General features: G+C 42.9%; 1 protein-coding gene and 1 long non-coding RNA gene across 21 annotated transcripts in view; one reads left to right on the forward strand and one right to left on the reverse strand.

The window, feature by feature from the left end:
- Nucleotides 1-27,990, forward strand: part of ST6GAL1 (ST6 beta-galactoside alpha-2,6-sialyltransferase 1) — a 113,361-nt gene that overhangs the window by 16,852 nt on the left and 68,519 nt on the right. For 13 of the 20 annotated variants that reach the window (XR_011429116.1, XR_011429128.1, XR_011429118.1 and 10 more), the window contains one exon: nt 9,333-9,462. The exons of 1 other annotated variant lie outside the window; for it this stretch is intronic. The gene's annotated coding sequence lies outside the window, so the exon portion shown is untranslated. Of the gene's footprint in view, nt 1-9,072; nt 9,181-9,332; nt 9,463-10,572; nt 11,450-26,690; nt 26,801-27,990 lie in introns of those variants that run through there. 6 more of the 20 variants (XR_011429125.1, XM_070243449.1, XM_070243452.1 and 3 more) reach the window with 3 other exon arrangements.
- LOC138919158 (uncharacterized) lies at nt 15-27,916 on the reverse strand. Its single transcript, XR_011429129.1, has 3 exons — nt 27,783-27,916; nt 23,729-23,892; nt 15-1,539 (listed from the first exon to the last, which is right to left on the reverse strand). It is a non-coding gene; the product is annotated as an uncharacterized lncRNA (long non-coding RNA).

The following is a 27,990-nucleotide window of genomic DNA, read 5'->3' on the forward strand; positions in this document are numbered from 1 at the left end:
GCAATTCTCCCTTCTTTTTCCCATGTTTCTCTCTCTCTTCCCATCTATCTACAGCTGTTGTTTCTCCCATTGCTACCCATCCACACGCATATGCACATGCACATCTTCTCCTGACCTCATCTACCCCTCCAGCTATTGACTCATTTCCCTGCTCTTTGAAAGAATCGTCTGCACTTGCTCCCTGCAGTTCCTCTCCTCTGATTGTTTAAACCCAGCCTAATTAGTGTTTTGCCTCCATCACTCCACAGAAACTACCCCTGTCTGGTTCACCAGTGACTTCTGTATTGTCAAATCCAATGGTCAAATCTCAGCCCTTGTCTTGATTTATCAGCAGCATTTGATGTAGTTGCTTCTTCCATTCCCCTTGAAAAAGTTTCTTCTATTGGCTTCTGGAATCTCTCTCTCTTTGGTTCTCTTCTTCTCTCACTGGCATGTCCTTCTCAGTTTATCTTGTCAGCTCCTCTTTATTTGTTCACGTTGGAGAGCCCCACGGAGTAGCCCTCGGCCTCGGCCTCTCTGTCTCCTCAATGCCTGGTGATCTCCTCATATGCTGACAACCCTCCATTGTATCTCCATCCCAGGCCTTTTGAATGCCGCTCCCACATCTCCAATCATCTACACAACAAGTTTCCTTAGTGTCTAACGACGTCTCAATGATGATGAAGTCAAGACTGAATGGCTGCTTCTCTCTCTCAAACAGCCATTGCTCTTTAGTAAACGACAACTTCTGTTTCCAGTTGCTAGGGCTTAAAACTCTAGCATCACTTTTGACTCTCATTCTCTCGTGCTGCAGCTGTTTGTCAGCAAACCATGTCAGCCGTCCTTGCAAAATAGATCAAGAAATGGACTTCTTGTTTGAACCACCAAATTCCTGCTGGTCCAACTAGATCCATCTCTGCCTTTAATTTTTAGAACAGCTTCAAAACTGGGCCTCCTGCTTCCATTCTTGCTCCCAGGGTCTCTGCTCGGAACAGCAACTAGAGTGATCATTTTGGAAGATGTAGTATCATGTCATTTTTCTGCTCAAAAACCAACAAAGGCTTCCCATTTCACTCAAAGTCAAAGTTCTTAGAAAGGCCTACGAGGTTCTGCGTGATCTGGCCCTCAGGTCCTCACAGACTTTGTCTCCTAGTCTCCTCTGCCTCTTTCATTTTGTTTCATTTCACTAACCTGGCTCTGTAAACATACAGCACATTATTACCTCAGAGCCTTTGCATTTGCTGTTCCCTTCAGTTGGAACACATTTTCTTCATATATTCTCATTGTTTTCTCCTTCTCTTCCTTCAGGTTTCTATTTAAATGTCGCCTCCTGAGAAAGGCTATTGTGACCACTTCATGCGAGATAATAATCGGGCACCTGCCTGCTCCTGAGTCACACCTGGCTCTCTCTTTCCGTTTTATCTTGCTTTTTTGTTATTCAGTAGCACATGTGGCCATCTGACTTATTTACTCTGTGTCTCTTCTCACTAGGAAGTTATTTCCATAAGAGCAGGAATTTCATCTCTTTTGTTCATATTTTCCTAGGACCCAGAGCAATGCCTGAGGAATAAAAAACACAATACATAATTGTTGGCTGAATTTAACTAAATCCTCACAACACTTTAAAATTAGTTGGAATCACCCACGATTTATAGGTGAGGAAATTGAGGCTCAGAGAGGTTAAGTAACTTTTTCAACATATCACAGCTCACTGGCATAGAACTGGAAGTCAAACCTTCCAAGTGCCTATGCCAGTTCACTGTCTCCCTGTTGAGCTGGGCCTCCCGCCAGCACCCACATCTCGACCTGCCTCATTTTGTCCACATCTCATTGCAAGCAAGCGGCCCCAGAGTAACAAAATCCCTGTGAAAATGCCCCCAGTGTGACTGGAGGTGTGGGAGGTGCACGGGAAATGCATGCACACACTCCCTTATCTGCAATTTCCAAATCCAAGAATCTGTGAAAACCAAGGTTTATTCTTACCCTACTTGGTGGCAAGACCTGACCTGGATTGATGTGAGGCTATTTATAAATCTTTATTTAACCTACTTAGTATAAATATTTGTTTTGCTGCAGAAATATGAATTCCGATAATTATGAAGAGCCACCCTGACCGTGCTGCAGGCGTTACTTCATGTATAGTTTAGGCAATATATTACTTTTGTAAAATACAAAGAATTCCGAATTCTGATGCTTACCAGGCCCCTTAAATTCCTGATAAGCGATTGTGAACCTGTGTTAATGCTTTCCTAAATGTCTGGCATTTGAAACTATGGCTATAAAAAATTTTTTTTTTCCTGGTAGCTAAAATTTCTTTTAAAGGATCTTTCCAGGAACATGCTCAACTGTAAGATCTGATTAAGATCAGGCACAGTGGGCCAAGCTGAGGAAGGCATGCGTGAGATGCCTTTCTAAAACCAAGCGAATGAATTGAAGTCTGCATGCTGAACCGTGAGGCCACCCCTCCTCCACCTTCTTTTTCTGTTGGTTCCCACAGTGCCGGCAAGCTAGCCTTATATGCCCCTTTTCCCCAGTCATGAGATTAGAGGACTCTCTGCATGAATTTAGCAGCCCAAGAGAAAAGGCCTGTAGATGTTGACTTTAGAGTTCTTCAAATAAAATGGACACATTGCTCTCAGTCTGCCCCTGGTAAGATCCACCCATCCAGCACCTCTGCCAACGCATAGGGAGCTTCCACTCAGCCTTCAGTGTCTCACTTCAAAATTTAAAAAGACAGCTAAGTATCATCGGATATTTGAGAAAAGTTTAAAACGTGAATAACAAAACCCAACAGGGATGAACAATAACAACAACTTAAAAAGAAACTCACAAGAAATAGAGACAATGTAGGGAGCAGAAGAAAACTTCACAAAAACTGTAATTATTAGTGTCATAGAGACAAGAGAAGATATCACATTAATAAAATAAAGACCATGTGCAACAAAAGGAGTATTCAGAGAATAAGAAAGAGCTCCTGGAAATTAAAAGTAGGATAGCAGAAATAAATGAATCAGTAAAGGGTTTGGAATATAAAGTTGAAAAAATCTTATAGAAAGTCAAACAATAAAAGGCTATAAAATGAAATATAAGAAAGGGTCATTCTAAGACATTCAACATCTGGATAGCAGGACTTATAGAAAAAGAAAATAGAGACAGTGGAGGGGAATAATTATCAAAGAAATAATACAAGAAAAATTGTGAGAACCAAAGGATGTAGGCTTCTAGATTGAAAAACTCACTTGAGTGTCTAGGGCTATAAGTGAAAAAAGACACACACAAAAGCATATCATTGTGGGGGCGGGGAAAAAAGAAACCTAGACGAAAAGCTTATAGACACAAGAAAAGAATCAAAACAAACCTCAAACTGATTACAAATAAGAATAGAAATCTGATTGTATGGCAACACCAGAAACTGGAAGACAGTGGAGCCATACCTTTAAAATTCTGAGAGGAATTTATTTCCAACTGAGAATTTATATCTAGACAAATTATTAATCAAATGTGAAGGTAGAATAATGTTGTTTTGGTGACGTAGTGGTTAAGTTCGTATGCTCTGCTTTGGTGGCCTGGGGTTCGCAGGTTTGGATCCTGGGCATGGACCTACATACCACTCATGAAGCCATGCTGTGGCAGCATCCCACATACAAAATACGGGAAGATTGGCACAGATGTTAGCTCAGGGCCAATCTTCCTCACCAAAAAAAAAAAGAAAGAATAATGTTTTCAGATATGAGAAGTCTCAGCTATTTTACCTCCCTTACATCCTTTCTGAGGAAGTTACTATAGACATGTTCTTCCAAAATTAGGGAGTAAATTAAGACAGAAGAAACAGGTTCTTCCCTTAAGCCCAGAGAACAACCAGCTCAGGTTGGAGTAGGAGGACAGAGGGTTCCAGGAGGGAGAGCTTCAAGAAATTAAAAAAAGGAACTAGAGGCCAGCCCCCTAGCCGAGTAGTTAAGTTCACGTGCTCCATTTTGGCGGCCCAGGGTTTCACCAGTTTGGATCCTTGGCGTGGACCTAGCACCGCTCATCAAGTTATGCTGAGGTGGAATCCCACATAGCACAACCAGAAGGACTTGCAATTAGAATATGCAACTACTTACTGGGGGGCTTTGGGGAGAAGAAGAAGAAGAAGAAGAAAAAAGAAGATTGGCAACAGATGTTAGCTCAGGTGCCAATCTTTGGGAAAAAAAAAGAACTATTGGAAAGTCGAAGGCTGAATTAGTGACAGGCACATAAAAAATTAAGCAAACAAACAAAAGAGGCAGTCACGGACTCCAGAAATGACAACTAAGGAATATATGTGAAAGGAATTAATCATAACACACTATATGGCTCAGCCGTGAGCAATCATTTATCTGGTCATAATAAAGTAATTTCTAGGGGCCGGCCCTGTGGCCGAGTGGTTAAGTTCCCGTGCTTTGCTTGGCGGCCCAGGGTTTCGCTGGTTCGGATCCTGGGTGCGGACATAGCACCACTCGTCAGGCCATGCTGAGGTGGCGTCGCACATGCCACAACTAGAAGGATGCAGAACTGAAATATACAACTATGTGCTGGGGGGATTTGGGGAGAAAAAGGAGGGGAAAAAAAAGATCGGCAAGTTAGTTCAGGTGCCAATCTTTAAAAAAAAAAAGAAAAGTAATTTCTAGTGTTGACTTAATAAGAAATGGTATAACTATATTAGGAGAATGTGGGAAGTAGAAGAGGTATGTCGGATGGTGGTAAAAGAGCCAAATCCTCATTTTCTGTAGTAGGAAGTCCTTGAAAAATATCGAACATTGAAGAAAAACAGCCATTTAAGCATGCTGTGTAGATACGCTCAAGTCACTCTAGAATTAGATGAGTTGCAAGTTATCGCATTGGGCAGCAGGGGGCAAGGAGGGGCAGGGCATATGGCAGTCACAGAAGAGCTTCTCTTACCTGGTTCTCTGAAAATAGATTCTTACATCATTTCTCTTGTTGTCAGAACTCGTGTGTTCAGTGCTCAATTCATCTTTAATTTCAGCTCTTTTATTGAAAGGGCTTGGCCTGGCTCTACCCTAACGCTGGAGGGAAGAAAGGCCTCAGGGAGACAGGCCACTGTGTGGAATTGTGGCTTGTCCCTTACCAGCTTTGTGCCTTAAGCTCGGTTTCCTTACCTGAAAATGGAGAAAACACTCCTTGCCTCATTGGATTGTGTGAGGAGTAAATAAATAACTTAGTACATAAAGTGCCCTGCACAAACTACTTGCTAAAAAAATTTAGAGAAAAATAATAATAAAGCAACACTGTGGTGTAGGACAGGAGCCCCATAATGTTGGGGCTGGACCCCACAGAGGAACCATCCAGAAGAGGGGAGAGTTCTGGGAGAGGAGGGGAGGGCAGAAGTAATCCAGGAAGTCTCCAGATTTTAGCAGAAGTTCTCATTGTATTTTGAGTGCAGCGTCTTCTGATCTGACTGCAGGGCTCAGCAAAGTTGTGGAGACCCAGATCCTGGGATGTTTTATGCACAAGGATCGATAAAAGCTCTTAGCTGATTTAGCTTCCATATCCAAAGACGATCAGCACAACTGCTCACACCCCAGATCATGTGGAATAATTGGTCGGGGTTATCTTTTACCCCAGGGCTCCTGTGTGCCTTGTGGTGATTGCTTATTTAAGCCAGGGACCTGGGGCCAGAGAGTTACCCCTGTGACAGGCTAACCCATTCTCTTACTCACAACCAGCCCTTTAGTAATGGTCCGGGGGGTGCTGGGCCATGAAATTCTTAGGGTGTGTGTTCTTAGCTCATTTTATGGAACTTTTTGGGGTTCTTTGGTTCTTGGTGGGCTCTCTAAATCCTGGCTCTGGTCTGTGGTCCCTGCCTCACACATTATTCACCTGAAGGAAACTCTTGCTAGAGGTATGAGGGAGTTAATGAGGCCAAGGCAGCCTCTCATTTATCTGCTGTCTTCCTGATAATCATCTTCTGAAGCTTCTGGGTCTGACTGAGGGTGGAGGAGAAAGGGGATTAGCTGAGGAGCTGCCAGGTGGGGGACAATGCAGGCAGCAGTGAGGGCAGGAAGAGAGAAAGCAGAGAATAGGCTCCGAGCGCGAGGAAGGAGTTGAGCCAACCTTTGGCTGGTTAGGCCTGTGGAGAAAAGTAATGAAACTAAAATTTAGATGTCAAGCCAGTGACCCTTGTGGGATAGGAGGTAGGTCAGGGAGCAGGAGACACACAGATTACAGTGAGGTCATGAATTAAATGGGTACCGTATTAAAACTGCAAGAAAGCACGTGAGGATATAGGTGGCTCCGGAGCAAGGAGGATGCAAGGGGACCCTGTGATCAGCTGATTTGTAACACTGATAAGGTGATAGGAGGACTTAGTATGCATCTCTGTTATTATTTATTTCTCATGTTACTACAAAGTACAATTTATACTTGCAATCCAGGATTGGGACATTTAGTTGTCTTATCTGTCAAAAGCCCAGCCACAAACTTTGGAAGGAAGTTTAAAAAAAAAGGCTTTGAGCAGCCATCATGGATGTCCAGAGCCCTACCACGAAGCCGTCCTTGGGTGATGGGACAGACCCTCTGCTCTCACTCAGCTCCATTAGATTTCAGTGTGGCAGGGCTGGCTGGGACCCCAGAGCCTCGTTAATCAGGCTCTTCAGGGGTTTATTGGTGGGACTCCTGGGGAAGCTAACAGAAATAAAAAGTAGGAACTACAGATGAGCCTCACTGCCACTAGGAAGTCACCAAGTATCTGTTCTCTCTAGGGCTGCACAGTTTCCTGTCTGCCTCTCTCTGGGCCTCTGCTCTTCTCTTTGTAGGCCAACTTCCTCTCCTTCTGCAGGGCCCCACCATCCCGTCACTTGATCTTGTGCACGGCATTTGCTTCTCATGGTGCCCCTACTATTTTTCCTTAAAGCTCCTGGGTCTACCACCAGCTGACTTTAGTCTTTTTTCATAGTTGCATTTTAAAAGTGTTTGATTGTTCCAACTCCCTTATTTATGGGTGAGTTGCTTTTAAGTCAAAGTTCCACTCTTTGTCCATCAGGGGAGTCCCAAGCGTGTGAGTGGGTGGGGAACAGGGTAGGCAGGTAGAATGACTTGCCTATTTTAGTAATGTTGGAAGTCTGCAAGCCATCTTCCAAAGGATTTAAAAAGCACTAATGGAACCCCACATTCCCATACTGGTCTGCAGATTGCTGTGGCTGGAGTGCAGGGTGCCTGGGGTGGAGTGGCAAGGGTCCTCAGGGTCTTTGCCTGGGTCACAGGGCCACAGAAATCTATTAAGTCTGTTTAGACAGATTTCTTGGTGAATTATCCATCTCCCACTGAAGGTTTGGCCTGACTAAAAGGAGGGATATGAGAGGCTGGCTAGAGAGAGATGGATAGTGGGGGCCTCCTTCCTGTTAAGGAGGCAGGTGAGTCTGCAGTCCGGTAGTCTTTCTACCCCCGGAGTACCTTGCTCCTGTTCCCTCGGGAATGCTCCTTACTGGCAGGCTCCCAGGCGGCCACCAGTTCAGCTGTGTTTACAGCTAGACATCTCTTCCTGGATTGGCCCACTTTCCCCACAGTGACTCTGGTTCCTGGTGTTTTGTTGGCATTAATTATAAAAAGCAGCAAAGTGCCCAGTTGCCGCAAGTGACTTTTTATTTTTCCATCTCACCTGACGCCTTTGTCATTTGCACTGTTCTGCCCTGAATCTTTGTGAGACCTTGACATTTCCACCCCTTCCACCTTCAGCTTCAGTTTCATCTGATGTTAGTTCCTATCAGCATCTGCCCTCTCACGGGATGACTCTTGTTTGTCTTAGGATCTCAGAGTCTTTTCCTCCTGGACACCGTCCTTGTGTATTACCACTCCTTCTTTGTTCCACAGTGGATTTATCACTTTTTTCCTCACCAATTCTTACTCATGCACCCCCTAACCCCATGCTTGATTAGGGGACCTCATTTTATCATCATAGATCTGATCTTAGACTTGGGCTGAGCTGAAGGGGAGTGAGAAATGAAAACCCAGATTCCTGGAACTCCACACTCATTTCCACTAGAAATGTTACACATGGTGACCAAGGATGTGGGTGAGGGAGGGACTAGGGGGCTGGGGAGAGGAGTGTTGGAGGAACGGGCACATTTCTCCATTGCTGGGAGGAGTTTAGATGGTACAGTAATCCTGGAGGCAGCCTGCCAAGACGGTTCAAAAGCCTGAGAAATTTGGAATCTCTTTGACCCAGCAGTTTGTCTTCTAAGACTGTGCATTAAGGAAATAACCAGGGATTTCACCAAAGATTTAGTTTTAAGCACTATTTGTAACTAGCAAAAAAAGTTGGAAATGATTTAAATGTCCAGTCTTTGGGGGCAGGGTACAATTTATGCTACAGTCACGTAAGGACATCTTATGTAGCCATTAAAATGATGCTGCAGATGACTGCCGATGACACAGCCCTAAACCATGCCCAGCTTTATTTAATCTCTGTAAAATATCCAGATAATAAAATAAAACCAGGAAGGGTGTGTAATCTGTAGTTATCTTGGGTGGAGAAAAAACAGTTAACATTTTTCCTTCTTTTGACTTAATTATATTTTCTTAAATTTCTTTGGCACTAGGAAAAACAATAACTACTTTAAAAACAAATACTACCCACCCAGGCAGCTATAATAACTTTATGGGCTGGAAATTTAGGCTCAGTTAAAAATGCTCCCCAAATGAATTAGAAATTGAATTCACATTTGTAACATTATTATTATTATTTTTTTGCTGAGGAAGATTTGTGCTGAACTAACATCCATGCCAATCTTCCTCTATTTTTTAGTATGTGGGTTGCCAGAACAGCATGGCTGCTAACAGCAGTGTAGGTCTGTGCCCGGGAACCGAACCCAGACCACTGAAGCAGAGCATGCTGAACTTAACCACTAGGCTACCGGGGCTGACCCCACATTTGTAGCATTATAAATGACATCCTGTAGATCAAAGGGAGACTGTGAGCAAGTTTGATGTATTTGTTGATGGAAATCAGTGGTCCACAAGCCTTATCTAAACAGAAGACTTGGGGCTGGAATGGTAGTTTTCTTATTCCTGCTTTTATTATGAGCAAAAGCAAGTGGCACAAGGATTCAGTGACTACAGTAGTTTGCTTTGCTTAATCCACAGCTCACTCTGAAATTGCCCAGGAGTAGGTCTGGGTGAACAGACGGCTAGGTTGAGCCCTGGGAAGGAGGCTGGCTCCTTCAGGTGAGGGGTGTAGTTCCAGAGGCTCTGAAGTGGCAGGAGTGACCGGGGCTGGGAGTGGGAGGAGCAAGGGTGCACAGCCTCCTGCCTGGATCGACATTTGTGTCTCTGGTGCTCAACCCGTAACTTTGCTTTGTTTTTTTTGACCCCTGCAGGCAGGGTAGAGCCCGCTGTGCAGAGCTCTGTGGTGAGCAGCCCAGAGAAGAAGCAGGGTAGCCATGGAGCCCAGCTGAAATGAACTGGCCTCCCTGAGCCTTCTCAAGCCCTGGTCTGTCCAGCGCTGAGGTAAGACCCCTGGAATCACAGCTTGGGGACAGAGAGAGCAGAATGCCTCGTGTGGTGAGGTGGTGTACACCTCCTCTAAGGCTTAGGAAAGAAGGAGCAGTTGTTTCTGGTTCAACGCACCGGGAGACAAGGCCATTTGGTGGCCAAAGAGGCTTTGAGTTTTCTGAGCTGGTCTGTTGGAATCTTAATTGGGAGTTGTATTTTCTTAGTTGCTTGTGAAATGTGATCTCCAAAGGGAATAAGTTTCTCCTCCAGGTAAGACTGCACCAGATTCAGGTGAATGCATAACTTAGGTGTGGCTGCTCTGTTCTGCAAGGGAAGTCGAGCTGTTGGGAAACACACTCTCTCTCCCTCTCTCCCTTCAACCAAAGGAGACAGTGACAGAAATTATGTGACGAGGTTATTGCAAAACATTCCACTAAGCTCACTAAAAAGACTTTCCTTACCTAGATATGTTCTGATTTTAAAGGTAGTATGTGTTCCTACGACATTTGAGATAATATTGATGTGGAAGAAAACAAAACATGTTTGAAATCCTACCCCTGTTAACAATCGTTCAGGTAGTTCTCATTAACATTGCTCTTGAATCTTCCACAGCACATGGACTTCTCTAGCATGCGACGAGAGAGGTGAGGCAGAAAGAGCACTCAAATAGGAGCCACGAGAACTTGCCTCTAGTCTGGAGGTTTTTCAGAGCCGGTTTTCAAATAGGAATTTTGCAAACTGGCTTTTAAAGATTGTTGGCAGCTTGAAATTGGCCATGGTGGGAAAATTTGCACTATGGAAATTAACCATTGCTGCAAACCAGGGCTTGTTTATTTGGAAGGATCAGATTACCAGCACACCACCTGTCCAGGTGCTTGCTCCACCACCAACAGGCTGGGGGGGTTGGGGTAAGTCACTTCACTTGTGCATCCTTCTGCTTCCTCTTCTGTGATCAGTATGTGCTCTATAAGCATTAGTTGAATGAATGAATGAATGAGATTTCCGTCCTTATCTTACATAACATGGTTGTAAGGGTCCTGTAAGACAGTGACGACGAAATGTTTTGCATACTGTGAGGCTTCCTGCCCCCGTAGGAGGTTTAGTTGATTGGGAAACCTTTGGTTTATTGACAGAGAGAAGTCAGCTGGCTTCTTGGGGAGTCTGTGAATTACTGACACCCTTTGATAAAGGCAGATGAAAACTCTCCATTTACAGACTGACATCTGGGGCAAATTTCCTTCCTGGAATAATCAAGAAGTTAGAGCAGTGTGAAAAGAAAGCCCCAGTGCTGCTAGATGTAAGAGCCAGGACTGAAATGAGAGCTTTTGACTCATGAGCTTTAAGGGGTGGTGATGGTGGGGCGGGTGTCGAGGGGTGAGAGAGGGGAGGAGGAGGAGAAGGGGCACTTCCTGCCAAATGTGAAATTTAAACAAAAGCCTTTTTCTTCAAGGCCCTGCTGTCAGCAGATTAGAGCTAATTAAATTAGCGGAATGGAGCTGCAGCCTCTGCCCTTCACCCTCTACTTTCTGAACCTCTTGGCCCCCTCTCCGCACCTCCTTCCTGTATCCTGAAGGAGGGGATGGGCGCAGGTGGGGCATCAGTTAAGCACCAGTTTATCTTTGTAGAATTGTAGTTCAGAAAATTATAAAGGTGGCGAGGACTATAGAAGCCATCTGGTCTCACACCCTTATCTTAAGAAGTCAGGTCGCATAGCTGATTATCGCTGTCTGAAGTGTATTATGTGCTCCTAGGGAGGCTGGCAACCAGGCTAGGGGCCATAGAACACTGCTCCTGAGCCCACCTGATCACTGAGCCCTTGCGTGGGACTGGCAAGGGGACTTGGTAGATGGTTCCCAGGTGCTAGCCCTGCCTATACCCATCTCAGCCGCTCCCCTGTATCTGCTGCCGCAGCCCCAGGACTCTTCATGAGTACACTTCATGAGTGCTTCTGTGGTGTGCTTGGAATTAAGCCCTCTTGCTCCTCTGGGGTTTGGCCTTCCAGGTAAGTGAAACCAGCTGAGAAGTTCTTCCCTGAGGACCTTTATGTGTATGTATGAGGAAGGGAAGGGAAGGGTGTTGACTGAGCTCAGGAGGGCTCCAGACACTATGCTTTGTGCTCTATTTGTATGAGCTCATTTAATTCTGCCACGACCTAACAACGTAGGTATTTCTATCCCCATGTGGCAGATGTGGAAATTGAGTCTCGCAGAGGTTCAGAGACTTGCCCAAGATTTCACAGCTCACAAGCAACAGGGATGTAAGCTACGCTTGCCTGTGACTGCCACAGCTTCTGAAAGTTAGTGAATGCTCTTTACAGCAGTACTTGCCTACGTGGGCAGGAGTTCCCAAATCCAGTTCCGACAAGCAGGGTCCCTTCCCTCGGGGAACATCTTTCCAACTCTGAAGCTATGCGAACAGCTGCAGCTCAAAGTGCTTGGAGTTTTACAAAAGACCGCACTGTTCCTTGCAAATCACAAGGGCTCTTCCTTGTATAGTAAGATAGCATCAGAGCTGGGAGCATCCATTAAAGTTCTTTAACGTCGTCCCCTCATTCATGTGACACCCCAGGAGGCGAAGTGGCGTGCTGGTGGCTCCCGGTCTCTCAGCCAGAGCTGGGGTCTTCCCAGTCTCTTGACTCTCAGAGCTCCTTCCAGGGGGACATACTGAGAGGGATGTTTGGTTTTCCTTCCTGTTTGGGTAAGAGATTATTTCTCTGGCAAGAGGGATTTAATTCAATCCCAAAGATATGCACTGAAAGCCTACTGTGTGCCCACCCAAATATCCTGGCTTGTTTGGACAAGAGATTCTGGCCCAGCCTTGGGCATACAGGTGTGAAAACGGACACAGGGAGGAGCTCCTCTACGTCAAGACTGTATATGACATACATTTGCCTGCAACCACTCATCTCCAGCCTTTCCTGCAAGAATTCTAAAGGGTGAAATTATGTCTCAAATTGCCCTGTGTGTCTCAGGGTTCTCAGACTTTTCGAAATAGAGTTTTAAGTGCTCAACCTGCCAACTGGGGAACAAAGAAACAAATAGTGGGTCAGAGGAAGATCCTTGTAGAGGCTGGGGCTGAGGAGAGGAGGCAGAGTGGCAGAGGGAGCAATTTGAGTTGGTGCTGCCAGGTGGGGGAGGTGTCCTTGCCTGCAGAGTTGGAGTCGATGGGGGAGCTGAGTGTCCAGGTTCATGGATAATCAAGAGTCCCTTTCATCTGTGGCAGCTTCTTAATGAGAAAAATCTCACTTCAGGGGGCTCAGAATGTGAATCAGGGCTGAAAGAGTTCCTTGGAGAGCTTGTTGGTTGGCTTTCACATCCTGCATCTGAGGAAATGGAAGCTCAGAAAAGGGTAAGGTCTTGCTTATGACACAAGTGGAACTGGAGTCTCTTTCCTAAATGTCTAGTCAGTGTCCTTCACATCAAACCCTCTGGCTGCAGAGGGAAGAATGTCCTGGGGAGCAGGTACAGCCCTCTTCCTGCCTGAGCCTGTCTGGTCTAGTACCTGGGATGGGCTGGGTTTGACTGTTGGAGGAATTTATGGTCTTGGCACCCTGGAAGGGAGAGGTCCAGAGGTCCCTTGGCTTCTCAATGATGCCAGCCTCTCACCCTCCTTTCAGATACTTCCTAGAGGTCTGGCTCAGGCCAGGGGCTATCACCTGTGACTTCATGCTGGGAATTTGCCATTGTTGGAAGGCATCACAATACAGAGAAAGTGCCCCAGCTTTGGAGATACTTGACCTGGGCTTAAGCTTGGCTTGACCATAGCTGCTTGACTGCCTGGCCTTTCTGACCCAGTTCCCTTATCTGTAAAATGGGTTGAATAATATTTACCTTGAGCGAAGATTAATAATTATTTATATAACATTCCTCCCATAAAGTAGATGTCTGTTAAGTGGTACCCACTATTATTATTTTTTTTTGCTCCTGAAACATTATGTATATTTATTATTTGAAATGAATTTTGATCTTTCTAGTCTACCTTTTTCATTAACTTTTAAAACTTTTTGTTGAGTTCATAATAGTTTAGATCATTGTGAAATTTTAGTTGTATATTATTTCTTGTCCGTCACCATGTAAGTTCTCCCCTTTCCCCCCGTGCCCACCCCTCATCCCCTTCCCCTGGTAACCACTGAACTGTTTTCTTTGTCCATGTGTTTGTTTATATTCTACATATGAGTGAAATCATATTGTGTTTGTCTTTCTCAGTCTGGCTTATTTCGCTTAGCATAGTTCCCATCAGGTCCTTCCATGTTGTTGGAAATGGGATGAATTTGTCTTTTTTATGGCTGAGTAGTATTCCATTGAATATATACACCACATCTTCTTTATCTAATCATCAGTCGACAGGCACTTGGATTGCTTCCATGTCTTGGCTATTGTGAATAGTGCTGATATGAACATAGGGGTGCATATGTTACTTTGGATTGTTGATTTCAACTTGTTTCGGTAGACACCCAGTAGTGCGATAGCTGGGTCATATGATAGTTCCATTTTTAGTTTTTTGAGGAATCTCCATACTGTTTTCCATAGTGGCTGCACCAGTTTGCATTCCCACCAGCATTGTATGAGGGTTCCCTTTTCTCCAACCTCTCCAACATTTGTTGTTTTCAGTCTTAGCGATTATAGCCATTTTAACAAGCGTAAGGTGGTATCTTAGTGTAGTTTTGATTTGCATTTCCATGATGATTAGTGATGTTGAACATCTTTTCATGTGCTTATTGGCCATCTGTATCTTCTTTGGAAAAATGTGTGTTCATATCCTCCACCTATTTTTTGGTTAGGCCATTTGTTCTTTTGTTGTTCAGTTGTGAGTTCCTTATATATTATGGAGATTAATCCCTTGTCAGATATATGATTTGCAAATATTTTCTCTCACTTGGTGGGTTGTCTTTTTGTTTTGAGCCTAGTTTCTTTTGCCTTGCAGAAGCTCTTTGGTCTGATGAACTCCCACTTGTTTATTTTTTCTTTTGTTTCCCTTTTCTGAGAAGACATGATATTTGAAAAGATTCTTTTAAATTCGATGTCAGAGTGTACTACCCATGTTATCTTCCAGGAGTTTTATGGTTTCAGGACTTATCTTCAAGTCTTTGATCCATTTTGAGTTTATTTTTGTGTATGGCATGAGATAATGGTCTACTTTCATTCTTTTGCATGAGGTTGTCCAGATTTCTCAACGCCATTTTTTGAAGAGACTATCTTTTCTCCATTGTATGTTCTTGGCACCTTTATCAAAGATTAGCTGTCTGTAGATGTGCAGTTTTATTTCTGGGCTTTCAGTTCTGTTCCACTGATCTTTGTGCCTGTTTTTGTATCAGTACCATGCTGTTTTGATCACTATGGCTTTGTAGTTCATTTTGAAGTCAGGGATTGTGATGCCTCCAGCTTAGTTCTTTTTTCTCACTATTGCTTTAGCAGTTCAGGGTCTTTGGTTGCCCCATATGAATTTTAGGGTTCTTTGTTCTATTTCCGTGAAATAGATTCTGGGATTCTGATTGGGATTGCATTGAATCTGTAGATTGCTTTGGGTAGTATGGACATTTTAACTGTGTTTATTCTTCCAATCCATGTTCTTGGAATCTCTTTCCATCTCTTTATGTCATCATCTATTTCTTTCAATAATGTCTTATAGTTTTCATTGTATAAGTCTTTGACCTCCTTGGTTAAATTTATTCCTAGATATTTTATTCTTTTTGTTGTGATTGTAAATGGAATTGTGTCCTTGAGTTCTCTTTCTGTAAGTTTGTTATTAGAGTATAGAAGTGCAACTGATTTTTGTTAGTTAATTTTGTACCCTGCAACTTTACTGTAGTTGTTAATTATTTCTAATAGTTTTCTGATGGTTTCTTTAGGGTTTTGTATATGTAAGATCATGTTGTCTGCAAACAGCAAGAGTTTCACTTCTTCACTCCCTATTTGCATTCCTTTTATTCCTTTCTCTTGCCTAATTGCTCTGGCCAAAACCTCCAGTACTATGTTGAATAAGAGAGGTAATAGTGGGCATCCTTGTCTTGTTCCTGTTCTCAGAGGGATGGCATTCAGTTTTTCCCCATTGAGTATGATGTTTACTGTGGGTTTGTCATATATGGCCTTTATTATGTTGAGGTAATTTCCTTCTATCCCCATTTTGTTAAGAATTTTTACCCTAAATGGCTGTTGGATCTTGTCAAATGCTTTCTCTGTGTCTATTGAGATGATCATGTGGTTTTTATTCCTCATTTTGTTATTGTGGTGTGTCACAGTGATTGATTTGCAGATGTTGAACCATGCTGGTGTCCCTGGTAGAAATCCCACTTGATTATGATGTATGATTTTTTTGATGTTTTGCTATATTCAGGTTGCCAATATTTTGTTGAGGATTTTTGCATCTATGTTTGTTTGTTTGTTTTTGTTTTTAGTAATGATATTTTTGTTATAGAATAATTTTGCAAGAATGTCTTATTTTTCTAACTTTACACTTCATATATCTTTGAATTAATATTAAAAGACTCAATTTGAGATTATTAAAAAAATAGCCAAGTATTGTCTCATAGTAACATTCTTTTGTTCTTTGAATGGTGGAGAGGTTGAAGCAGTAAGTGATTTATACATACTTAGAACAGTGCCTCCCAAACTTTGATATGCATATGAATCACTTGGGAATTTTGTTAAAAGGCAGTATGTGATTCTTTCTGTTTGGGGTGGGGCCTGAGAGTCTGCATTTCTTTCTTTTTTATTGCAGTAACATTGGATTATAACATTATATAGCTTTCAGATGTGCATCATAATATATTTCGAATTCTGTGTAGATTACATCATGTTCACCACCCAAAAACTAATTATAGTGCATCCCCTCACATGTGAGCCTAATCACCCCTTTTGCCCTCCCTCCTCACCCTTCCCCTCTGGTAACCACCAATCCAATCTCCATTGCTATGTGTTTGTTTGTTGTTGTTTTTATCTTCTACTTATGAGTGAGATCATATGGTATTTGACTTTCTCCCTCTGACTTATTTCACTTAGCATAATACCCCCAAGGTCCATCCATGTTGTCACAAATGGTCGGATTTCATCATTTCTTATGGCTGAGTAGTATTCCATTATGTGTATATACCACATCTTCTTTATCCGTTCGTCCCTTGGTGGGCACCTAGGTTGCTTCCAAATCTTGGCTATTGTGAATAATGCTGCAGTGAACATAGGGGTGCATGTATCTTTATGCATTTGTGTTTTCAAGTTCTTTGGATAAATACCCAGCAGTGGAATACCTGGATCATTTGGTAGATCTATTCTTAATTTTCTGAGGATACTCCATACTGCTTTCCATAGTGGTTGCACCAGTTTGCACTGCCACCAGCAGTATATGAGGGCTCCCTTCTCTCCACATCCTCTCCAACACTTGTTGTTTCCTGTCTTGTTAATTATAGCCATTCTGACTGGAGTGAGGTGATACCTCATTGTAGTTTTGATTTGCGTTTCCCTGATAGCTAATGATGTTGAGCATCTTTTCATATGCCTGTTGGCCATTTGTATATCTTCTTTGGAGAAATCTCTGTTCAGATCCTTTGCCCATTTTTTAATTGTGTTGTTGGTGTTTTTGTTGTTGAGCTGTATGAGTTCTTTGTATATTTTGGATATTAACCCCTTATCTGATATACGGTTTGCAAATATCTTTTCCCATTTTGTTGATAGTTTCCTTTGCTGTGCAGAAGCTTTTTAGTTTGATGTCATTTGTTCATTTTTTCTTTTGTTTCCCTTGCCCAGTCAGACATGGTACTTGAAAATATGCTGCTAAGACTGATGTCAAGCAGCGTACTGGCTATGTTTTCTTCTAGAAGTTTCATGGTTTTGGGTCTTACATTCAAGTCTTTAATCCATTTTGAGTTGATTTTTGTACATGGTGTAAGGTCATGGCCTACTTTCATTCTTTTGCATGTGGCTGTCCAGTTTTCCCAACACCATTTATTGAAGAGACTCTCCTTTCTCCATTGTATACTCTTGGCTCCCTTGTCAAATATTAGCTGTCCATAGATGTGTAGGTTTATTTCTGGGCTCTCAATTCTGTTCCATTGGTCTGTGTGTCTGTTTTTGTCACCGTACCATGCTGTTTTGTTTACCATGGCTTTGTAGTATATTTTGAAATCAGGGAGTATGATACCTCCAGCTTTGTTCTTTTTTCTCAGGAATCCTTTGGCTATTTGGGGACTTTTGTTGTTCCATATGCATCTATGTTCATCAGCAATATTGGCCTATAGTTTTCCTTTTTTGTGTGGCCCTTGTCAGACTTTGGTATCAGAGTGATGTTGGCCTCATAGGATGTGTGGATGTGTTAGGAAGCATTCCATGTTCCCTAATTTTTTGGAATAGCTTGAGAAGGATAGATATTAAACCCTCTCTGAAAGGTTGGCAGAATTCTCCAGGGAAGCCGTCTGGTCCTGGGCTTTTATTTTTTGGGGTGCTTTTGATTACTGTTTCAATCTCTTTCCTTGTGATTGGTTTATTCAGATTATCTGTTTCTTCTTGATTCAGCTTTGGGAGATTGTAAGAGTCTAAGAATTTAACCATTTCCTCTAGATTGTCCATTTTGTTGGCATATAGCTTTCGTAGTATTCTCTTATAATCCTTTGTATTTCTGTGATATCTGTTGTTATTTCTCCTCTTTCACTTCTAATTTTATTTATCTGAGCTTTCTCTTTTTTTTTCTTTGTAAGTCTGTCTAGGGGTCTGTCAATTTTGTTTATCCTCTCAAAGAATCAGCTCTTTGTTTTGCTGATCCTTTCTACTACCTTTTTTTGTTTCAATTGCATTTATTTCTGCTCTGCTTTTTATTATTTCTCTCCTGCTGACTTTGGGCTTCATTTGTTCTTCTTTTTCTAATTCACCTAGGTGTAGTTTGAGATCACCTATTTGGGATTTTTCTTGTTAAGGTGAGCCTGTATTGCAATGAATTTCCCTCTTAGTACTGCTTTTGCTGCATTCCATATGAGTTGGTATGGTACATTTTCATTTTCATTTGTCTCTAGATGTTTTTTGATTTCTCCTTTAATTTCTTCAATGATCCATTTGTTGTTCACAAGCATGTCGTTTAGTCTCCACATCTTTGTCCCTTTCTCAGCTTTTTTCTTGTAATTAATTTCTAGCTTTATAGCATTGTGATTGGAAAAGATGCTTGTTTTATCATTTCAATCTTTAATTTATTGAAGCTTGCCTTGTTTCCCAACATATGGTCTATCTTTGACAATGTTCCATGTGCACTTGGGAAGAACGTATATTCTGCTGTTTTTGGATGGAGTGTTCTGTATATGTCTATTGGGTCCAACTAGTCTGGCTTTTCATTTAATTACACTGTTTCCTTGTTGATTTTCTGTCTGGGTGATTTACCCATTGATGTGAGTGGAGTGTTGAGGTCCCCTACTATTACTGTGTTATTTTGAATATCTCCTTTTAGGTTTGTTAATAGTTGCTTTATGTACTTTGGTGTTCCTGTGTTGGATGCCTAGATATTTATAAGTGTTACATCTTCTTGCCAGAGTGTCCCTTTGATCATTATATACTGCCCCTCTTTGTCTCTCTTGTCTTATCTTGAAGTCTACTTTGTCTGATATAAGTATTGTGACACCTGCTTTCTTTTGTTTGCCATTAGTATCATCTTCCATCCCTTCACTCTGAGCCTGTGTTTGTCGTTGGAGCTGAGATGGGTTTCCTGGAGGCAGGATATTGTTGGGTCTTGTTCTTTAATCTATCTCACCACTCTGTGTCTTTTTATTGGAGAATTCAATCCATTTACATTTAGGGTGATTATCAATATATGAGGGTTTAACGCTGCCATTTTATCACTTGTTTTCTAGTTCTCCTGCATTTCCTTTGTTTCTTGTCCCATGTGTTTTGGTCTACCAATTGAGTTACGTAGTTTTTTATGTTGGTTTCTTTGTTTTCTCCTTATTTATTATGTGTGTCTTCATTTTTTTTTTGTTTAATGGTTACCATGGGGTTTGTATGCAAAATCTTGTAGATAAGATAGTACACTTTCTGATGGCCTCTTATTTCCTTAGACTAACTGATTTAGACCCTTTCCTCTTCCCCTCCTTTGTTGTTTTGGTCACATCTCATTCCATCCTGTGTTGTGAGTTTGTGGTTAAAAGGACAAGATTATCTTTGTTTTTGTTGTTTTCCTTCCCTTTATCTTTAATGTTATACTTGAGTATTTGCTAACTTGTTCTACTGTATAGCTACAATTTTCTGATTTTTCTACCTCTTTATCACCTTACTCCATGCTTTGTAACCCCTTACTCCCTTTTTTTACCCCCCAGGTATGAGGGCTTTCTTGAGGATTTCTTGTAGGGTGTGTCTCATGGATATGAACTCCCTTAGCTTTTGTTTATCTGGGAAAGCTTTTAGTCTTCCATCATATCTGAAGGATATTTTGAATGGATAGAGTATTCTTGGCTGAAAGTTTTTGTCCTTCAAAAATTTGAATATGTAACTCCAGTCTCTCCTAGCCTGTAAGGTTTCTGCAGAGAAATCTGCTGAAAGCCTGATAGGGGTTCCTTTGTAAGTTATTTTCTTCTGCCTTGCTGCCTTTAGTATTTTTTCTTTGTCGTTTACTTTTGCCAGTTTCACTACTATATGCTTTGCAGTAGGTCTTTCTACATTGACATTCTTAGGAGATCTGGTAGCTTCTTTCACATTGATTTCCATCTCTTTCCCCAGGTTTGGGAAGTTCTCTGCTATTATTTCTTTGAACAAGCTTTCTGCTCCATTCTCCTCTTCTTCCTCTTGAATACCTATAATTTCTACGTTGCATTTCCTAATTGAGTCAGATATTTCTCAGAGACTTTCTTCATTTCTTTTTAGTCTTACTTCTTTCTCCTCCTCTATCTGGAGTGTTTCAATATGTCTGTCCTTGCTTATGCTGATTTACTCCTCTATTCAAGCATTCAGGGAATCCATATTTTGTTTTGTCTCATCCACTGTGTCTTTCATCTCTAATATTTCCAATTGGTTCTTCTTTGTAGTTTCAATCTCTTTTGTGAAGTAGCTCCTGATCTCATTGAATTGTTTCTCTACATTCTCTTTTAACTTGTTGAGATTTTTGATGATACCTATTTTAAATTCTCTGTCATTTAGATTACATATTTCTCTGTCTTCAGGACTGATTTCTAGGTACTTGTCATTTCTCTCTGGTCTGGAGATTTAATATAATTTTTGATACTGCTAGAGGGCATGGCTCTGTTTTTCTGCATTCTTTTATTATTGATTGCTGTTACTACCTATCACCACTGGGTGGGGGAAAGAGCTGCATATTCTGAGCCCCTGTGTTCCACCAAGATCCTAGGTGCTGGAGCTAGCGCTGACGAGTGGGGGAAAAGGGCACTTTCTTCTGCATGCTCTGATGGGCTGGCTCGCTCTGCCCTCGCTGTCTGTTCTCTTGGAGTGTTGGCTTGATGAAGTCACCCCCACAATAGTTTCTACCTCAGTAGGGGGCTTCCCCCTAGGCTGTGAGGGACCCTGGGGATCGTTGATGTTCCTGCTAATGGGGGGTCCCTCCCCACTTCCTCCCCTCTTGGAGGCCACGTGCAGTCCCAGATTGCAATCTTTTGAGTGGGGAGTGAAGTTTTCTCTTACCCTATCCCACCTTCTCCGAGGGGGGCTCCCGCCTCTCCACCCTCTAATGTATGGCTGCGTGGGTCTCTCAGATGTTTTTTCTGTTGCATAGATGTCCTCTCTTGGAGTATGAATGTCTTTTTCATTGTATCATGGAGGGGAGAGATCACTGGTAGAGCTCACTCCGCCATATCTTCCAACTTTGAGGTATAATTGACAGACAAAAATCTGCACGTATTTAAATTGCACAATTTGATGAGTTTTGACTTATTTATACGCTCATGGAATGCCCCCCCGCTGTCAAGTTAATGAACATAATTATTACACTCCAAAGTTTCCTCCTTTACCTTATCCCTCTCTCCTGCTTCTCTCTATGCCCTTCCCCCATTCCCAGGCAACCACTAATCTGCTTTCTATCACTATAGCTTAGTTTGCATTTTCTAGAACTTTCCATAAATAATATGATACAGCATGTGCTCTTCTTACATTAGCGTAATTATTTTGGTATTTGTGTGTATCAATAGTTCATTCCTTTATTGCTGAATAGTGTCCCATTGTATGGAAAGACCACAATTTATTTATCCATTCATCTGTAGCCAGACGTTTGGATTATTTCCAATTTTTGGCTATTAAAATAAAGCCACTATAAGCATTTGTGAAAAAATGTTTGTGGGGACATATGCATTCTTTTCTCTTGGGTAAATCCCTAGGAGTAGAATGACTGGGTTATATAGTAGGTATATGTGTAACTTTTTAAGCTACCACCTGTTTTCTAGAGTGATTGTACCATTTTCCATTGCCACCAGCAGTGTGTGAGAGTTCCAGGTGCCCCACTTCTTTGCCAACACTTGATACGCTTGGTCTTTATAATTCTAGCTATTATAATAGGTGTGTGGTGATATCCTGTTGCTTTATTTGCATTTCCCTAAAGATTAATGATGTTAATCATCTTTTCATGAGCTTACTTGCCATCTGCATATCTCCTTTGGTGAAATGTCTGTTCAGATATTTTGCCCATTTTATAAAAATTTGGGATTGTCTTCTTATGACTGAGTTGTAAGAGTTCTTTATATATTCTACAAACTAATCCTTTATTGTAGATGTTTGCAAATATATTTTCCAATTCTGTGGCTTGCATGTGGAGATAGTACCAAGTAAACTGATAGTTAAATTCAGTTGAATAAGTGTTATGCACAGGAAGTACAAAGGAAGATCAGTAATCTTAGGATAGGAAGTTAGGGAAGCTTCTTGGAAGAGAACATATGTGAATTGAGTCTTAAAGAAAATTAAAAGCTAGCTAGGTAGTGGAAGGGCAATCTAGGTAGAAGTTTGTGCAAAGGCACCGAGATATAGAATGTCATTGTTCATGCAAAATTGGAAGTAATTTGATTGGAATGCTGGGATTTTGGAGTAGAAGGATGTGGACTGGAATCCCAGCTGCCCTGCTTACTGGCTGTGCAGCTCTCATTTTTTTTTAACCTTTTTATTTTGAAACAATTATAGATTCTCTGGTAGTTGCAAAGATAGTACAGAGGTGTCCAGTGCATCTGTCATTTAGTTTCTTCCACTGGTTTCATCTTACATAATTATAGTACAATATCAAAACCAGGAATAGGAGACTGGTACGATGTATATATAGTTCTTTGTAATTTTCTCACATGTGTAGATTAGTGGAGCCACCACTGCAATCAAGATATAGAACTGTCCCCATCACCACAAAGATCTCCATTATGCCACCCCTTCATTATTACACCAGCCCGGCCCCTCCCCTGTTTTTCATCTCTATAATTTTGTCATTTTGAGAATGTTCTATAAACAGAATCATACAATATGCAACCTTCTGAGAGTGGCTTGTTTTCACTCATCATAATGCATTTTGGGTCTACCCAGGTCGCTGAGAGTGTCGGCAGTTTGCTCTTTTTTATTGCTGAGTGGTATTCCATGGTATGGATGTACCACATTTTCACTATGGACCTATTGAAGGACATTTTGGTGGTTTTCAGTTTTTGACTATTACAAATAAAGCTGCTATGAACAACTGTGTACAGGTTTTTGTGTAGACATAAATTCTTGTTTTTATGGGATAAATTCCCAGGGCTGTAATTGCTGAGTTGTATGGAAAGTATGTTAATTTTTTAAGAAACTGCAAAACTATTTTCTAGAGTGGCTGTACCATTTTCCACTCCCACCAGCGAAGTAGGAGAGATCCACTTTCTCCACTTCCTTGTCAGCATTTGGTGGTGTCATATTTTTATTTTAGCCCTTGTAATAGGTGGGCAGTGGTATCTCATTATGGTCTTAAATTGCTTTTCTCTAGTAGCTAATTGTGTGACTGTTAACCATTTCTGCTCCTTAAGTCTGGCTCTGTGAATCTAGACCCCAGCCTGTACTTTTTAAGTGTGAGAAGCAAGGGGACATAGTGCTGTCGGTCTCCTGCCCCTGTTTCTGGAGCTGCCCCAGAAGTCTGACTTCTTTTGTCCTTTGGCCCAGCTGGCCAGTTTCAGGAGATCCTTCTTCATTGTCCTGGGTGACTCCTGGAAAGTGATATTTTGTAGATCTGCATAATTTTCCAGGGAGGATTTTTTTTTTCCCTATAGATGAGCAAAGAACCTGTAAATGTTGATTTTTTTACTGTGCTGTGGGGTAAGTTCTCTCTCTACCCTGTCCCTCCCTGGTGTCAGTGTGCCAGCATCTGTACTTACTGGCAGTTGAGATGAAGAAACCTCTGGAGCTGGCCCAGGAGGACTGTTTTCTCAATGTTTGGAAGTCCAAAGTGCCAAGGGAAGCTGCCATGGCCTCAGGCTCTCTCTACACTCAGCATCTTCTTATTCTTTCTGCTTTTAGGTAGAGAGGCAAATTTAATGCTCTGGAAAAAATAATAATAGTAGCTAACAATTGTATAGGACTTATTATATACCAGGTACTAAGTACTTTATATATATTAACTCATTTAATCCCCACAACAACCCTAAGAATTAAGTAGTATTAATATTTCCATTTTATAAAAAAGGAAACTGAGGCCCAGACAGGTCTCATAGCTAGTAAGTGGCTAAGTTGGGATTGGCACCCAGACAGTCTGACACCCAAGTCCATCCTCTTAGTCATTACGCTATACCGTCTGTGTGCCAGGGTAGATAGAAGCTTGTGTGGTATGCACCTTGCTATGTGAACCTGAAGGGCCTCAGGCTCTCCCCTGAGAAGCATGTGGGAGGAGGAGGAGGGCTTGCCATGGGTGTTCCCTGGGGCATCAGCACTTTGTGATGTTGAAATGGGAAACAGAGTAGGTGAGAGGTGCTTTCCCAGCAGGAATGGGCGTTCTTTGGAAGCCTGCACTGGGCATGGGCTGTCCAGGTGTGAGTGGGGCTCAGCCTCTGAAGACACAGATCTGTTCCCTGAGCCTGCTGTGCACTCAGGACTGGCTCACACACACTATGGGAAGAGGCTAGAGGAGGATGACATGGAGGCCCTGACGTTGGGGGACAGGACAGCACATGACCACACTGGCCCCCAGACTCTGAACCACCTGCCTGTGCAATAGTAACCTTGTCCTTGCACTGTAGGGACCCCCGCCTCACTCCCACCCATCAGGGATAACTGGGAAGGAGTGTTGGCTTTCTAGCCTGACAGATCTGGGTTCCAGTTGCAAAGCCTGAGTTTCCTCACCTGTAAACAGGGCAATAACAATACCTGGCCTATAGACTGTTGTGGGGCCTGAGTGTGGGTGGTGTAGTGAATTGCCCTAAAGAACTGTAGTTCCCTCTACTTTCCACGGGGCTCTTTACAATCATCAATACCCAGCTGCATGGCAGTGCTGCACTGCAAGGAAGCAGGGTGTCTCTGTACCTTGCCCCAATTCAATCAGTGAACAGTGTCCATTCACTCATTCAGCATTCAACCAACTTTTAAAATGAGCACCTGCTGTGTGTTTGCTTCTGTACCAGTCATGATGAACACAAGAGTCATAGGTCTTGACTCAAGTAGCATATGGTACACAGAGGTAAATATTAGTTAAATAGTAACACAACCAAGTAATAAAATCATGAATTGTAGGATGCTGTGAAGGAAGTTCCGGGGTGCCATGTGAGCGAACCACAGTCTGAGGCCAACGATGCCACCTCAGGGAGATGATTCTGACCTGAGTTCTGATTCCTCAGCCTTGAACTGCTTAAGAGGCCCATGTGGAACATTCTGTAGGATCAGTTCACTTTATAGACTGGCCTGATGCCTGGCCACCCCAGAGCTCTCCCCAACCCAACAACCCAGACTATTCTGTGAGATTACCCGTATTCAACCGTTCACAGCTGCTGCTGATCTCATGGGGACTGAGACTTAGCTCAGAGCCACACATTACAGGGCTGGGTCATCTTTTTTTGCTGTTTGTTTGTTTTGAGTTGTGCTCATGACTTAGTCAACTTATGACCCAACTGGACACAGTGCACCATTGTGGTAGTTATGATCATCACACAGATGTTTTTTAAAACAACTTTACTGAGGTAGAGTCTATATCCTATGAAATTAACTTGCTTTAAGTGTAAATTCCATGATTTTTTTTTAGTAAATTGAGTTGTGCAACCATTCCCACAACCTAGTTTTAGAATATTTCCATCATTGGTAGGGTCATCTTTACATGGAAAAGGCCAGAAAATTATTTTTCATGGAAATACTTCCATAATTATTTTTTCTGGAATTAGTTCTGTGATCCCAACAGGAGGATCTTATTAATTAATTCAGTTAGTATTTACTGAGAGCCTGCTGGAGCCCACAGCTGGGCTAGGGGCAAAAGGGAATAAAGAGAGAAGCAAGTGGAGATTTTTGCTTCCCTGCAGCTGACAAGCTTCCTACTGAACATACTGTCAAATGGAAGGACTCGCATGAATGGGTCTCCTGGCAGCTGCAGGGCAGGTGTTTATTGTCTACCCTGTGGTTCTTAATTGAGGGAAAGGCAAGCACCTTTCTTTTGTAATACCTGGTATTGCATTGAAATTGTTGGCCAAGCAGAAAGAGGGAAGTGTACTCACCAACATCTGCAAACAGCTCCAGGCTTCGGCAAGCCTGGATGCAGGATCTGGGAAGACGGGAGAGTGGGTGTATTGTTTACAGTGCAATCGACAGGGGGAATTGGGGTGAGGGTGTGCCGACGGAAGAAAGGAGCACGAGCATTTGCACACGCATTTGCGTGTGGTGGGGTGTTGCTTGGACGCTTTGGGGGTATGGTTGGGAGTGCAATCTTGTATGCTAGACTGAGGAATTTGGACTTAGTGGAGCAAACACAGAAGACACCATTTTAAGTCTCCAAGGAGGGGTGTGATCATTCAGAGCTGGACTTGGGAGAGTAATCTTGCATGAGGAGAGAGAGGGGAAGTGGGCCTGGGTTAGGAGGCTTTGGTGAGCATCCTAATATTAGGTGATATGGACATGATATGGGCAGGACAGTAGGGCAAAGGAGGAAGAACTGGGTGGGAGAGAAGATTCTGCCAGGAGACAGGAGAAAATCTCTCTGTCCCAACTTTCCTGGGTCCATACCTGCCTGCCCACCTGCCTATTGCACTTCAACCATCCCCTCAAACTTGGCCTGTCCAAAGCCAGACTCAGGTGGCCTCCCCACACCATGGTTTCCCCTTGCCTGACAGGCTTTTCTCTCCCCATCCCACTCCTCGTGCCCAGGAGGAAAGGGGGAAGCCAGAGAGAAGCAGAACATGGTGCCCATGGAAGGCTGTGCCAGAGGAGGTAGTGGAGAGAGATTTCCAGAGAGGGAGGTGCCAGATGCTGAAGAGGTGAGTGAGGATGGGCACTGAAGCAGGGCTGGCGTCTCAGGGCTGGTACTAGTGGGAGGCAAGCGAGGTGCCTGGGGTGCAAAATTGAAGGAGGCCCTCACATTCAGGTGCCAACCCAGTGCTTGCACAATCCTGAGAGTGAGGGCCTCCTCCAGTTTTGCACCCCAGGGGCCTCCCTGGCCTTGCCTAGTCCCGGGCTAGGTTCCTGGAGAGAACTGGGAGGTTGCTGGTGACCTTGGAGAAAGCAATAGCTTTCAAAGGGTTAAGGACCGAGGGTGGGGCTGTTTCTTCAGAAGAAAGCTTTCCATAGGAAGCTTCCTGGAGGTGCTGGCAGCCCACTTGTCTCCCTCCTCCCCACCCCAAGACAGCCCCTTAGAGTTTCCACACACTCTCTAGGATTCCTGGAGCACAGTTTGAAGACCACCAATCAAATCCGACCTCCCCTCTTCCCGCAGAGAATTCTGAGACCCAGAGAAGTACATGACTTGTCCAGTGTGACCTTAGAGGTCTTCCTTTAATTTCCCTTGATTGATCATCTTCAATTGTTTTACATTCTGTTTTTAGTCTTCCTCCAGTCTTCCCCCCACCGTAACTATGAGAAATGGAAGCCAAGTTGATCCTCAGGGTCTCATCTGTATTTGAAGACAGAGATCTAACTCTGAGAAGTCCATTTATTGAGTGCCTGCTATGTCCGAGCATTATTTTAGGTGCCTTTTTAGGTATATAGATTATTTAATTTTGATAAGAATTTTCCAAAGTATATGTCATTACTACATTTTCCTGATGGGGAGACTGAGGCTCAGAGAGAACAAATGGCTTGCTTAAATTTGCATGGCTACTAACTGGTGCTGCTGGATCTGATGCCTGTGTTCTCCCTCCACACCACATATTTCTCTGTCTCTCCTATTGACTGAGTGCCTTGGGGCCAGGCCCTATTTTTGGTGCTGATACAGATAAACACAAAAATCCTGCTGAGACCTACCCCGCTTGTCCTCCTGCTTGTGAGGGGAGATCAGTTTGCTCCTCATAAGGTCTCCTGTCGCAGGTGGCTCTGGGCTGCCTGTGGTGCTGCTGTGTTTTTTGGCTTTTGCTGAGATGAAATCCGTGGCCCAGTTCACTCCTCAGCCAACAGGTCACGTGGACTCCTTTCTCTCTGCCTCTGGGTCTCCGAAACATTCCACTGAAACTAC

Source organism: Equus caballus, chromosome 19 (assembly GCF_041296265.1).
Source record: "Equus caballus isolate H_3958 breed thoroughbred chromosome 19, TB-T2T, whole genome shotgun sequence".
In the NCBI taxonomy this organism is placed as follows: domain Eukaryota; kingdom Metazoa; phylum Chordata; class Mammalia; order Perissodactyla; family Equidae; genus Equus; species Equus caballus.